The sequence below is a fragment of the Mirounga angustirostris genome, unplaced genomic scaffold, assembly GCF_029215605.1.
Source record: "Mirounga angustirostris isolate CCGP_5_RB_7025 unplaced genomic scaffold, mMirAng1.0.hap1 SCAF_4, whole genome shotgun sequence".
Lineage (NCBI taxonomy): Eukaryota > Metazoa > Chordata > Mammalia > Carnivora > Phocidae > Mirounga > Mirounga angustirostris.
This window is the reverse complement of record NW_026991712.1, coordinates 165,002,804-165,017,714: the sequence shown is the minus strand read 5'-3', so window position 1 is coordinate 165,017,714 and position 14,911 is coordinate 165,002,804. Positions and strand designations below refer to the sequence as shown.

At 48.9% G+C, this 14,911-nt stretch overlaps 1 long non-coding RNA gene across 2 annotated transcripts in view; it reads left to right on the top strand.

Annotated features, from left to right (window-relative positions):
- The window catches only part of LOC123859820 (uncharacterized), a 30,578-nt gene extending 23,168 nt beyond the window's left edge, over positions 1-7,410 (top strand). Inside the window, exons 4-6 of one of the 2 annotated variants that reach the window (XR_010411024.1) lie at positions 5,417-5,655; positions 6,256-6,406; positions 7,308-7,410. This is a non-coding gene — a long non-coding RNA (uncharacterized LOC123859820). Of the gene's footprint in view, positions 1-5,416; positions 5,656-6,255 lie in introns of both variants that reach the window. The other variant, XR_010411023.1, reaches the window with a different exon arrangement.
- Positions 7,411-14,911: the final 7,501 nt, after the last annotated feature.

The window sequence follows — 14,911 nt, the reverse complement described above, 5'->3', positions numbered from 1 at the left end:
TGCACTTACTCTGGCCTTGTGCTATATACATCATCTTATTTAATACTTACAATAAGACAAAGACCCAGAGGGATTAAGTAACTTGGCCAAGATCACAATGGAAGTCAGTGGCCAGGATTCAAGCAGGACTGTCTGATTCCCAAGTCCATGCTGGTAACCCACCATGCCCCAGGTCTCCAACTCCAGAGTGGCTCATACAACCCATGGAAAGTGTGCTCTGTTTCTGTAGTGTGCCTCCCCCATCCACACGTGCATGCTTTCCACCAGCGCCCAGCAGCACCCAGCACCCTAAGTGCTCCGCATATACTTACTGAGTGAGCGAAAGGAAATGACTGTGACATTTAATAGTGATGATAGTCCCCCTTTTTGGGCTTTCCCCAGTGGGGAAGAAAAGCAGCTGGCAACCCCCCTCCCCCGGCATCCTCTTCCTGCTAATCTTGTGGAAGGCCTTCTTCCTTCCCATGGGGGAGTCAGGCTTCTTGGTTTCAGAGATCCGCAATAGGCACAACGATGACTCATCTGCAATGAACATTTGGAGAGCTGTCAGGGCCACTGGTGCTTTTTTTGGGCTCTGCTAACATGCATCAGTTGGGTGATTTCCAAATAATGGCCTTGGTGCCATATATTAGTTTCCTAGGACTGGCATGACAAAATGCCACATACTAGGTGGCTTAAAACAACACCAACTTATTCTCTCACAATTCCAGAGCCAGACATCCAAAATCAAGGCATCTGTAGCGTCGGTTTCTTCTTGGGGCTCAAAGGGAGAATGTCTCCCATGCCTCTCTCCTGGCTTCTGGTGGCGCTGGCAATCCCTAGCATTCCTTGGCTTATAGATGCATTACTCACATCTCTGCCTCCATCCTCACATGACATTCTCCCTGTGCGTCTGTGTCCCAATTTCCCTCTTCTTATAAGGACACCAGTTCTATTGGAGTAGGGCCCACCCTAACCCAGTGTAACCTCATCTTAATTTCATTACATCTACAGACCCTATTTCCAAATAAGGTCGCATTCTCCAGTACCAGGGGTTAGGACTTGAACATATCTTTTCACCTTTTCTGGGGGACACAATTCAACCCACAACAATATGTGCAGAGGAGATGGAAAATGAAGGAAGGGGATGAAAAGAAAGGTGAGGTTGTCCATAAGGAGCAGATCATACTTGGAGAATGGAGTGTGACCCAGGGTCCCTTAGGAATGGGACTAAACTTTTTCTTCTTGGCCAATTTCATTTTCATTCTTTCCTTTTTTTTAAGACTTTATTTTTAAGGGTGCCTGGGTGGCTCAGTTGTTTAAGCGACTGCCTTCGGCTCAGGTCATGATCCTGGAGTCCTGGGATGGAGTCCCACATCAGGCTCCCTGCTCAGCAGGGAGTCTGCTTCTCCCTCTGACTAGCTCCCCCAGACTTCCATAGGCAGGTCCTGTCATTGAGGGACTTTGGAACCTTGGACAAAGCTAGAACCATCTCTTATCCGAAAGTGCAATCCTGCAGCCTTTTTTCTTTTTTGGACCAATTCTTTGGCTAATCTTCGAGGCATCATCTTCTCTGGATGCCACAGCGGAATCAGGCATACAGAAACTCCTTGAGGGCAGAGACAATGTCTTGTTCATCTTTTTTGTCCCCAGTGCTGACACAGAAACTGTCATGGAAATGGCTCCCAATAGCCATTTGCTCAGTGAATGTAAGAACATTGCTCCAGTTAAGACCAAGCACTGTTTACTGCTATTTCGACATTCCATGCTCAGTGATGGTTGCAGAGTTGGGGTCAGGTCCCTGAATTCCACTCTGAAAATCACAGTTCATTTGACATGACTATTCCATTTGTCACTCCATCAGCAGAAGACATGGCATCTTGCTCCCATTATTGGTGACCGATCCGAATATTGTCCTGCCTCGAGCTGTCACCCTGTGAGACATCAGCCTGGAGCAGTGAGACTGAAAACTGGGGCAGGCTGGGGTCAGAGATGGGGTCAACCCAGTGAGAGTTGTCAGATCAGAGCAGGGGTGAGAAGGAGGTCAGATGGGAGATCAAAGTCCAGGAACTAGGCAGGTACACAGTCAGGCCCGCCTCTTGGGAGGACGGTGGCCAGTGGCTGGAGCCCCTTCAGCAAGTGTCTAATAGGCCGGTCTCCTGAGTTGGCCTTCGGCTCAGAGGTCTCCAGAGGATTCTTTGTGATTGATCTGGGTTTGGGTTCCCTCCTCACAAAGAGGAGGCCTCCTCAGCAGGCCTCATGTTCACACGATCAGACAAACTCGAATATCCTGGAGGCAGCCTTATTTGTTCTAATCACGTGGTCTCAGACTTGCTGCTACTTTTTAGATCCACAGTCTTAGGTCTGACTCTGGCTGTGCATCAGAATCACGTGTGAACCTTGGTCAAATGCAGATTCCCAGGTCCCACCCTCAGAGAGTCTGATTCTCTAGGTCTGGGCTGGGCTGTTGACATCTTGAGAGGCTGTGCAGTCCAGGGGTTATGCGTGGGGGAGTCTGGAGCCAGGCTGCTTAGATTTGCAACCGTTCTGCCACTAACCCAGTGAACTGGGGGTGCACTTCTTAACCTTTCTGTGCCTCAGTATCTTATCTATAAAAGGTAATAATGATATTCAGCTCATTGATTTCATGTGAAGTCTGAAAATACGAAGTGCTCAATAATTGTTGCTTACTATTGCAATCTTTCTTTTTATGAAACTACAAGTGATTTAGAAGCACAGTCCTTCCTCCCTCCCTCCCTCTCTTCCTCCCTTCCTCCCTTCCTTCCTTCCTTCTGTCCTTCCTTCTCTTCCTTTATTAATTACTGAGTATTCCTACCTGCCGAGACCCTTGCTAGACACACACCATCCTCCCCAGTTATAGTCTAACAGGGAAGCCAGACCTTGGAAGCACGGTTCTACTCACTGCCTCCTGAACCCTCATTGTAGTCTGCAGCTCTGGGCTTCTCTTCTGGTGTCCCTCCGGCTTGATGACCTTCGTTTGCTCCTTCAAACGGAGCAAAATGGGAAGAACATAGAAATTGTTTCGACTTGGTGTGCCATTTTCTAGCTAAGTGACATAGGACAAATCACATGTAGAAGGTACCTGTGTCTGCTGCTTGCTCAGTATCCCTGTTCTAGGAATGGTTCTGCCTGTCCTATAACCACAGGGCCGGGAGAAGAGGAGCTAAACAGACCTGGGATTCCACCCCTCACCCCAGGCCACAGATAATTAGTCAGGGCAGGCGACAGACCCAAGCTGAGCCAATCACATCCCATGTCCAAGACCCCAGAATGGAGCTGAGGCCTTGCTGCTTGCCTTTGGCTGCTCTCTTGAATGGAGGTGATATTAGGAGTGGTTGGCAGTGGACATTTTCCACCATACATATTAGGAAAAAGAACCAATCAGTCTGCAGCAAGAAAGAAAAGCAAAACCAATGGCTGGAGTTTTTAGGGTGCTGAGGTTCCTGACTGCCTCCCTATGCTGTCCCTAACCTTGGATTCTGTGACACATCCTTCTAGTAAATTCTTCTTTGTGTTGAAGTCAGATGTAGGGAGTCTCCCGTTTTCACCTGGTGCCTGGAAGGCAGGTTGTACCCCCCAGCAACTGGGTCTTCCATGTTCAAGAGATCAGTTTTTCTTTTCTTTTTTTTTAAAAGATTTTATATATTTATTTGTTAGAGACAGAGACAGCGCTAGAGGGAACCCAAGCAGGGGGAGTGGCAGAGGGAGAAGCAAGCTTCCCGCTGAGTGGGGAGCCCGATGCGGGGCTTGATCCCAGGACCCTGGGATCATGACCTGAGCCGAAGACAGATGCTTAATGACTGAGCCAGCCAGGCGCCCCAAGAGATCAGTTTTTCAAGGGCTACTCAAGGGGGAAGAAAATTCAAATTTGGGGTCTTGGGACCGAATTGTCTCTGCTGAGCTTGAATAAGCTTTTGGGTCAGAGAACTTTAGGAGCAAAGGGATTTGGGTCTTGAACGCTAGAGGGGGTCTGGCCAGGTCTTCCATGGGAGGGACCACTATTTCTAACTCTCCTTAGTTAAGGAGGGATCTCCTGAGAGCCATGCCACCTCTTCCTGTTCTGTTCTTTTATATTTGCAATTCCTCAGTCGCTGACACCCTTCCCAAATTTAGCTGGATCTTCCCCCCACACCTGGAACTGGTTACTAGGACTCGTCTATCTCTCTTGGGGTGGGGGTTGGGGTGAGAGCAGGAAAGTGAGGAGCCCATTCCTGTTCTAGTATGTTCTAAGCTTCTGGTGTTTTCTTTACCTCGGACCTGCCTCTCCTAGGGTGTCAAGGGCTAATTGATGTTGTCTTCCCCAGCACCCCTTTTGATCAGCTAGGTATCAGTTCCTCCAGTTTATAGGCAGGAATGACATTTAGCTGGCTTGCACCAGCACAGCCTCAAATGCTTGTTAATTTAGTAAAAGAAATTTTTTTTCTTTTGTGTTGCTCCAAGTACCCTAAATGCCCCTCCAGCTCCCTTGTACCCTAGTTTCTTCCCTGTGATCCCCCGGACCTCCACACCATCCAGCAACTAAAAGGTTGATACCAGGCATAGCAAGGACTTTGGCTTAGACCCTTGGCATGCTTTCTGATGGGTTCTTGCCTCTGCCTCACTAGTTAGATATTTTAGATACCCTCCTGTTTACAGGTAAGGTTTAAAGAAGCTAACTAACCTAGGTCATTTGTTTACTCAGTCATTCATTTAACACATTTTTATTGAATGGCTGCTTTGTGCCAGTCCTAGGTTCAGTGCTCAGGACACAATGCTGAACAAAAATAATGGCACATCTAGATTAGTACAGACACAGATGAAAAATTAGGAGATAAGGTAAAACATGACTAGGGTACAAAAAGGAAGACCAGGGTCTGTGAGAGAGGATCATACAGACACCCACTTTTAGAGGCCTCTGTAGGGCTTCAGGCACTAATCAGTCAAAGCGAGGCAAGAACTGTTCAGGCCCAGAAGGCACGGCGTTTGTGAAGAACATGGTACTAGGTGGACTTGCCCGAGGTCACCAAGGGACAGGGCTCGGTTCTGGGTGCTGTCTGACGCTGCAGTCCGCGTTATTCTTTCCTCCTGGATTGCCTTGCTGTGGGGAGTGCTCATCTAGCCACTTTTCCTAGATCCTTGGGTGTGGACCTCAGGTCTCCTGCAAATCACCGCTGTCCTGTCTATACTGCAAGTTACTGCCCTTGTGATATAGGCCACAGCCATGCCTCAGCCAGAGGACCCCTGCCACTTCGGCAAGTGCCTCTTTCACCAAACTGGGCTATCTAGTCACAAGAGAGACAAAAGGAGTATCAGAGATGTGGAGATGGATGGGAATGATGTTGCACAGCGTTGCGAATGTATTTGATATCTCTGCAAGGTACACTTAAAAATGGTTAAGATAGTAAATTTTATGTTATGGGTACTTTACCACAATACACAGGAATATTTGACAAACTGCATGAGGATGGTCTCCTACAACCTAAACTGCATGGTAGGGACACAGAAAGAACGTTCGCTCCTCAGTTGCACAGTGTCTGCCTCTGGGGTCGGTTCTGCTCGCACCTCCTCTGAAGGCAGCTTTGGGTGTGATCCCCATCCAGCCCCTCCACCCCTGGACAGAGCTGAGGAGCCCAAGTGGAGGCGTCTGGCCCAGGGCAGGCAATCGAGAGCAAGAAAGAGGTAAGCAAGATGTGTTGCACGCACAAATTTGAACCAAGGAGGACTTCTTGTAGAGCAGAAGGTGAGGAAGGTGCTCGGGAGTGAGAGAAGGCAGCAGAGAAAACACCAAGAAACAGTGGCCCAACTGTGGCAGAGAGTGCTGATTACCTCTCAGTACCCGTCACCCTCCGCGCAGGCAAATGTGTAACAGCGGGCTCTCTGGCAGGTCAGGGTGGGGAGTCCAGATTTGTAGTGCTCCCCGATTTCTGTGGTGTACTCCCACTAAGGCCAATTTCAGGTCATGTCAATAAGTATGGAACTGGGGGGTGGGCAATACATGTGATGGGCTCTCCTGAGCCTATGTAAGCCAGCTCTGAACACCACCGAATTGTCCCCTTCTTTTTTTACTAATAGAAGGTGCACTTTGTGTTTCATTAGGGCTCATAGTCACGTGGCTGGACACTGGCTGTGATCTACAGCCGCGCCCTGTATTACACACCCATGGTCACCTAAGAAAGATCGGGTCAGTGGTCTGTGAGCAGCAGTGATGTGGGTTGGTTCTCTGTACATCCTTAAAAGGAGCACTGGTCGCCCCTGCTCTCTCTCCTCTTCTTCCTGCAGGCTGGAAGGTGATGTGGTGCAGATGAGGAGAATACCATGGAAGGTAGCAGGGGCAGCAGGTTGGAAGGAACCTGGATCTTTGGGCAGCCATGGAGCTGAGCTGTCTAACCATCCTGAACCAGCCACTTACATCTTCTGTTTCAGGACAGAAGTAAATGTGTACTTTAATTAATTAATTCAACTAATTAATTAATTAATGTTTTTTAAGATTTTATTTATTTATTTGTCAGAGAGAGAGAGAGAGAGAGAGAGAGAGAGAGCACAGGCAGGGGGAGCAGCAGGCTCCCCACTGAGCAAGGAGCCTGATGTAGGACTCCATCCCAGGACCCTGGGATCATGCCCCGAGCCGAAGGCAGACGCTTAACCCACTGAGCCACCCAGGCATCCCAAGACTTTTATTTTGGAGTCTCTTATTATGGCAGCTCATCTGACTACGAATACTTAGCTCTAGGAATACCTGGGATTTGGTGCCTTTTGTGGATATCATTACCACAAACCCTGTCCTCTCTCTTAAGAGGTCCCAAATGAGTCTGTCTCTATTATAAGCAAAAGATTATTAGGCAGCATTTGCTAGGCTTAGCAGCAGAAACCACCCTACGATCTCAACGGCTGACAGCAACAAAGGTTATTTCTTGTTTATGCTACATGACAGCTGCAGGTTATTTGAAGTTCTGTTCTAAATGTGTTCACATTCTGTGTCTCAGACCAAAGGAGTGGCCCCTATATCAGTCCAGAGACAGAAGAGAAAATGCCATGGCTGAATCTTGCAATGACTCTTAAAGCTTCTGCTGGGATGTGGCATATGTCACGTCTATTCACGTTCCATTGGTCAAAGGAAGCAAATGGCCTAGGCTGACACCAAGGGGGTTAGTGAGGTATAGTCTCCCCACAGAGAAGCACTGCAAGTCTCATTGCTATGGGCAGAGATGGATCATCTTTCACTAAGAGTGCAGCAAATAGTTGGGAATAATAATACAATCCGCTGCAAGAGCCCAAAGTGAAAAAACATGTATTCTGCCAGGACAGATGCTATTCTTATTCCCATTTTGCAGGTGAGGAAACTGAGGCTCTGAGAAGATAAGGGCCACACCATCATATAGTCTTATGCTACTCTCCAACTGCAAATTCTGAGAAGCTCATTTCAGTTTTTCTGCTATGGATCACATTGTTAATAAAACCTTGTAGATCGTCTGGAAGACCCTTTGCCTCATTTTTGTTTTTTTGTTTTTTAAAGATTTATTTATTTATTTGAGAGAGAGAGAGAGTGTGTGTGTGTGTGTGTGGGGAGAGGGCACAGGAGGAGAGGGAGAGAGATTCTTAAGCAGACTTTTGTGTTTTTGTTTTTTAGAGATTTATTTATTTATTTGAGAGAGTGTGTGAGGAGAGGGCACAGAAGGAGAGGGAGAGAGATTCTTAAGCAGACTCCATGCTGAGCATGGGCCTCGATGCAGGGCTCAATCCCACGAGGCAGGCTCGATCTCATGACCCTGAGATCAGGACCTGAGCGGAAACCAAGAGTGGGATGATAAACCGACTGTGCCACCCAGACGCCCCAAGACCCTCTGCCTTCTATAGTGCATTTCTGGAAGCCAAGCTCTGGAGTTTGTGAAGAACTCACTTAAGCTCACCATACAGAAAGAGAGGAAGAGGCTACAGACAGTAGAGGTGGGAGGTTTGAGCTCTGGCCCAGGGGCGCTGCCACTAAATCACTGTTCACCTTCAGGAAGTTATTTAACCTCACTGGGTCTCTGTCGTCTGCACATGGAAGAGCTCTGAGTATAGCTCAGAATATGCAATTAATAAGGTTAATCTGGCTCTAAGATGCTAATATCTAATTTCACTCTTCCCAATGGAACTTTGGGGTCCCTCTTAAGAAGCCTTGTTCTTTATTTGAAAACTACCTCGAAAGATACCCTTCTATGTTCCTTCATCCATCCATCTACCATCCATCCATCCATGCATCCATCCATCTATCCATCCACCCATCCATCCACCCAGCCCTTCATTCCTTCATCAAAGGTTTGTGGCTTGTCCTCTGTACCAGGCCCTGTGCTAGGTTCTGGGGGTACAGAGATGGATCAGATGTGGTCTCTTGCCTGTAGGACTTCGCAGTCTATTGGAGGAGACAGAGATATGCATAATGGTGAAGACTGCAAGAAGTTGTTCTAATCACAAAACGGGGAGGTCAGAGCTATGGAGGAGTCTGTTCAAAGATGTTGCACCAGGCCAGGGAGGAAGTGGCCCCCTCAGCGCAGAAGAGCCGGCAGAGAGGTGAACATGATGACCTCAGACGGGGGCCCGTGACACGTGCGGGAGGAGGAGGCCAGCAGGCCATGGACCTCTGGGTCTGAGGCTGGGTGGGGGAGCTGTAGGTTCAGGATGCAGATTGGGTGTCTTTCACTGAAGATGGTCACAGAAGCCATGAAAGCATAGGAGATTGTGATTTCCCCTCTGTACACTGTCCCTGAACTCCCAGCAGCCTGACTGCACAGACAGGCCACACACACCAACCTTTCCTGGGGAGGGCCCTGCAGAGGATTGACCTAAATGGGGTGCAGCAGTGGACAAGTCAGCCCCGATAGGAACAAACGTGCAACACTAATTCCGTTTTATGGCCTTGTCTGATGCTAGAACACGTAGAGAGGTCACCAGGTCATCCTTGGTGCAACAGGGACATAAATCAGGCAGAGCCCTGCTTCCTGAGGCCCCAGCCGAGGAGGACAGGGCTTGTCCACCTCTAACTGGGATCAATTACAGGCCATTCCCCTGGCGGCCCAAGCTTCCTTCCACAGATCTGTGGAGGCCTGGCCCCAGGAGGCCCGGCCGAGAAGCAGCTCTTGGGCTGTGTCTGTGACAAGATGCAGAGCTCCGACCTGGGCGGGGCGAAGGAGAAAGCTACTGGCCTAAATGAAGAAGGTAAAGATGATGATAAGGAAATGGTATCTACCTTCACCAAACGCACTGGGCCAGGCACGATGCCAAGCGCCTTATAACTTTCTGAGGTAGGTTCTGTTGCTGCCCTCATTTTACAGATGAGGAAACTGAGGTTCAGTGAGATTGAGTGACTTGCTCAAGGCCACCCACTCAGGAAATGGCAGAACCCCAAATCCAAGCCCACGGCTGTGTCCAGAAGCTGAGTTCAAAAGAGTGGCCAAGCGATGACAGCTGGCTTAGACAGCTTGTCCTTTGGAGTCAAATAGGCTTGGATTCAAATGTTGGCTCTGCCACTTCTTAACTGTGTGATCTGAAGCAGGTCACTGAACTACCAAAGCCTCAGTTTCCACATCTGTAAAATGAAGGAAACAGAATGTCCTTTGTGACATTGTGACAAAGGTTAAGGAGAATATATATAAAGTACATATGAGGGCTCAGGTGGTAATATTATTTGATCCTCATCACCACCCTTATCCTTGCCTCATGCTGTTGCTTACCACACTCAAGTAAATGGAAGAGTATGGTGCAAAAACTTGCAAGCATGAGAGAGGCTTGCACACTGGGGGACTTGAGTGTGAGCTGATCTGGTGGAAATGGAGGGAGGGGTAAAGTAACAGAATTGAGATTCAAATGATAGACAGAGGCTGTTCCATGCCAGGTTGCCTGTAAACGTTTAGGATTTAGGGCTTTATTCTGAAGTCAGTGAGGAGCCATTGAAGAATTAGAAGCAGGTCGAGGAGTGTAATTGACTTTGCTTCTCAGAAAGATGCTTTAGGCAGCCCATCTTGTTCTCCCTAGTACCCCAGTGCATACAGGAGTGCCTAGAACGTAGTAGGTCTTCAAAAATCTTTGTTGAATAAATTTGCCCAAAGTTACTGCTTTATCTAGGCCTGCTTGATTACAAGAAACAAGTGTGCACTCTTGTTAGCCCAGGGAAAGATGGTGTATTGCAGGGATAATTGTAGATGCTCTAGCTGTGGGGGACCAAGGACAGAGAGTGGAACTGGGACATAGTCCTGAATCCAGGGGCCTGCAGATCCTCAGCAGACACGATATACAGGTCATCACAGGCAACACTGTCTGCACCTCATGCATCTGTTCCTTTCCTACCTGCCTGTCACTCTCATTCTTAGTTTTGGTTTGCACGTGGTCCGCGGTAGCCCCACTTGAACTTTCCATCTTAGATCCTTTTGATAAGTGGCTTCTTATTTGTTTCTTACTTCAAAATCTAAGAGAGACAATCTGACGGGCTTACACTCATCTTTTCCTGCAGCAGGAATCAGAATGAGGAAGCTATGAGTTCCTGAGTAACATAGGTATTCTGCAAGATAAAAAGGAAGTAGTGCAGAGAGCTGTGGGAAAAGCAATCAATAGCGAACACTGGGTTACCCAAATAATTATTTAATTGCAAGTTGTGATACGTACTTTGAAGGAGAAGTACAGGGTGCTATAAGAGAGTGTGAGAGGATCTAAGTTAGATTGGGGGTGAGGTAGGCTTTAAAAAGCCTCCAGATTGACTGCTCTTGAGTCAATACTATATTACTTAGGGTACAGGGTAAGCTGCTGTAACAAAGTCTCAGAGTACAATAACTTAAATGAGACCTGAGTTTATTTTTCTCATGTGAAAAGTCCAGATATGAGTAGTTCACAGCAGGCAGGACCAACTCTGTTCCAAAGAGTCATCTGGGACCTAGGTTGGTGGCTTGATGCTACTATCCTTAAAATGAGGCTCCCATTTCTGCATCCACAGCCCCAAGGGTAAGGCCAGGAAGCTGCCACGTCCCTTCTGCTCCGCTCACAAGTCACAGTGCCACACTTAGCTGCGGGAAGTCTGGGGGGTGTGTAGAATCCAGCCGGGCAGCTGTGTTCTCTGTTACAGCTCGGGGCAGGGGTGGGGTGTGGAAAAAGGAAGAGGGAAAGGAACCCATGGCGGGAAGTTCCAAGTCTCTGCTACGAGGACCCTACCCTGGGGGGAGGAGATGGAGGGTCCAAACAGCTCAATGCAGTAGGGAAGTCCCATAAGATGGGGATGGAAAGTGACCATTGGGTTTGGCACTTAAGAAGTTCCTTGGCCCTGGAAGGGCAGGAGTGAAATAGAAGTGGGTCGAGGGTGAGAAATGAGGATATGGAGCTAGAAGTGTAAGGTAGCTCTTTTGGGTAACTTGCGGGAGAAGGGAAGGAGGGGCAGAAATAGCCAACTCTAGAACAAAGGAGGATGGTGCCTCCTCCTCCTCCTTCTTCATGCTGGGAAAACTCTGAGAACAGTTACAAGAAAAGAGGAGTATTTCCATAGAGGAGAGTTCAAAGATGTGGAAAGAGGAATTAGCTCCTTGAGTTAGATAGAGACAGCTGTCAGAGCAGGCAGGAGGGTGTGGGGCCAAGAGCAGAGATATAGAGATGAGCCTTGAACAGAAAGAGAAACGTGTCTTCTGATACGAGGAAGGTGCATGAGGATGAATGGTGAAGTGGTTATACTTGTGAATGTGAGATGGGGCGTGGCCTCCCACAATTCCTGCCCAATGGCTCCATTTTCTCCGTAAGCCAGGGGGCTCTTGGGACAGAAGAGGTGTTGGCAAATAGTTGTTCAGGAAAGAAAGTAGGTGTGCACATGTATAAATTACGTCAGATTCAGTGTCACATGGCTTTGATTCCCATATCTGCAGCCTACCCAAACCACCTCAGTCTGGCTTGGAGAAAGTACTGGGGTCTCAGGAAGAGCCTGGCTCCCAAAAGAACTGGAAAGCTCCATTCTGTCAATAGTGTCTTGGACCATAGCCCGAGCAGAGGAGGCATGGAGGAAATGTAAGGAGTGACCAGTTGTGAGCAATCCCTGGGGACTCAAGAATTCTAGAAGGTTGAAAGGGAACTGAGTTTGTGCGGTGACTCAGGTGTGGGGTTAGTGAGCTGCCAACACTCAGATCTAAATTATATCGTGAGATCATTCCTTTAGGCCCGGGAAGCTTGGGGGACATCTGAGTTACATTTTGGAGAATGGAACAGTCAGAAGCCCATCAGAAAAGAGTTGACACACTCCAACTGGGTAATTTGAGAAAAGTTTAATGAAGGGTCTTTACAAAGGTGTGGGCAGAGTTTGGGGAAACCACAAGAAATCATGTGAAATCTGGGGCTATCCTTACGGTCTGGATGTCTGTGGGGGCTAGGAAGAGCAGTTGCCTGAACCCACAGGGGCCAGCAGGAGCTGAGGCCTTCAGTGAGGAATGCTGCAGTCCAGGGCAGCCCTGCAGGGAGGGAGTTAGGGGAAGGCAAAGCCTGCCTGCACTCTCCTCCACCTTCCCATCTCCTGCTGGAATTCCCATTGGCCGAATCCCAACAGGAAGCCAGAGAACAAGAGCGCTCACGGATGTGGTTTGTGGAGGTCAGTCACCTGGTGTATAGAACAGGGTGGGGATGGGTGGAGACTAGCCTGGGGGCGGGGGGAGAGATAGGAAGCTTCCCCAGGATTATATGTGGATGTACACACATGGAGTAGGGACTCCAGATTCTTAGTTGAGTATCTGAGTTCTCTCTGTGACACTAACAGGAGAGCCAGGGGCCTTACCTCTGAGGGTGGAATGAGCCCCCAGGAAGGAGAAATATGACCATTCTGATTTACAAGGTGGCTGAAGAGGAAGCTCTTGAGAAAAGAACTTGAACTTGGCCCGAGATTGGGTTCAGGTATGAACAGGTGTGTTTAGCAAACTGGGAGGGAAAGGGTGAGTGCCCGAGGGTAAATTGCAGGACAAGAGTATGCCTCCCTCAGATAGAATCCCTTCAGCAGGATACCCAGCGTGGCAGGCAGAATAGCAGCTCCCCATGTCTTTATCCCCCAAACCTCAGAATATATTACCTTCCTTATGTGGCCAAAGGCACTTTGCAGATGTGATTGAGCTAAGGATTTAGAGATGGGGGAGGTTATCCTGGATTCTGCAGGCAGACCCAATGTAATCACAAGGGTCCTTGTAAGAGGAAGGCAGGAGGGTCAGAGTCAGGGAAGGAGATGTGGTGACAGAAGCAGAGGTTGGAATGATGTAGGGTCACAAGCCAAAGAACGTGGGTGGCCTCTACGAGCTGGAAAAGGTATGAAAATGGATCTTCCCTCAGGGCCTTCAGAAGGGCCTGCATACCCATTGCAGTCTTCTGACCTCCAACACTGTGCATGCATGTATGGTGTGTTAAACCACTAAGACTGCAGTAATCTGTAACACAGCAATGCAAAATTAATATGCCAAGTTACTGCCATAGTCCCTTAAACACAGGCACTTGGTGGCTAGCGGCTGAATGCACAGAGGAACCTGAAATGAAGAATGAGCCTCAACTCAGAGTCTGAATGATACAGACGGGTCATGGCTCTGGCCCTAGGGTCTGTGTGTATCCATAGATGTAGACAAAACAAAACAAGAATCTAAATAATGTGCCACCTCGGGACTCAGCAGGGATTCTCGGCTAAGGGAGCGACATAGTGGAGGGGAGACCAGTTTCTCTATCCTCCTATGAGTGAGAAGGCAGGGGGAGTATGAGGGAAACAGAGGTCGACCAGCAGTCTGGCAGGATATTAAGAGGCATTCAGAGGCTAGCCCTGCAAGGTAAGCATCTGCCCACGTGATGTCCAGGCAGAGTGGAGGAGGCAGCATGAGCAGCAGCTTTGACCGCTGTGGAAGCATGCATGAGACAATGCTGGGACTCCCACAGATGCCAAGGGCAGAGTGGGCTTGTAATGATTCTGAGCCCAGCAGTTACCTGCGTTAGGATGGTGCAGTACTGAGCTAGCAACATGTATGTCCAAGTGATATCCTGGCCTCTTTCATCCCTGCAGGCTGACGAGGTCTGTGAGCATCCACATTATCCCTGTAACACAAGGGAAGGGGCCTCCTGCCACTATACGTCATCTAGGGGGCTCAGAGTGCTGCTGGGCCTGTGGGGGCTGTGGGAAGGAAGGTCCAGGCACCAGATCAAAATCTAGGAAGACGTTCACAAAGCACACTTGTAGTTTTCACTTATTTCCCCAACAGATGATCGCCTACCGTGCATGCCGTGCTTGGCCATCCAGCAGGTGGCCAGTGGCCCCCAACAGCTGTGCCTGGCAGGAGTGGCTGTGGAAATCAGGCTCCGAAGGATGGGTCGGCTCAGCAGGAGTGTGGAGAGGGTGGATGGTCAGCAAAACAGCAGGCTTTCTGTGGGAGAGGACTTGTCCTTGAACATAAGTGAGGCGTGCTTGGGAACCAATAAAATTTGGTGGATATGCCTTACAGGGAGCTGGAGACCACCTGTTCTCTCCGAAATCACTGCCCCAAACTCACACGACTGCTCCAGCTCCTTTCCTCTCTTCTCTCTCCATCAGCAGGTGGTGGTGGCCCCTTTCCACATCATTCCACTGGGACTATATTGTTGAGAGGCACTGGGTCCGGTGTATTTGTAGCAAGCGGCCCTCAGACTTTGACAGAGACGTGGGAAGAAGCTCTTCCCCACAGGAAGGTTTGGGGTCCTGCCTTGGATAAGATTGGGTGAAGTGAGTCCCTGCAGCCCAAGGAGGAAAAGACTGTTCAGCCAGAAGGAAAGTATGAGGAAAAAGCGCAGAGACATAGCTGGATAATGTGTGTTGAAGGAGTTCTATGGGGTGGGAGCAAAGGGGGCAGCTGATGGAGGCGGGTGTGAGAGGAGGCCTGGAGCCAGAAGATGGCTGTGAGGTGTCATGGGTAATGCTACCTGCTGCTGGAAGGAGTCA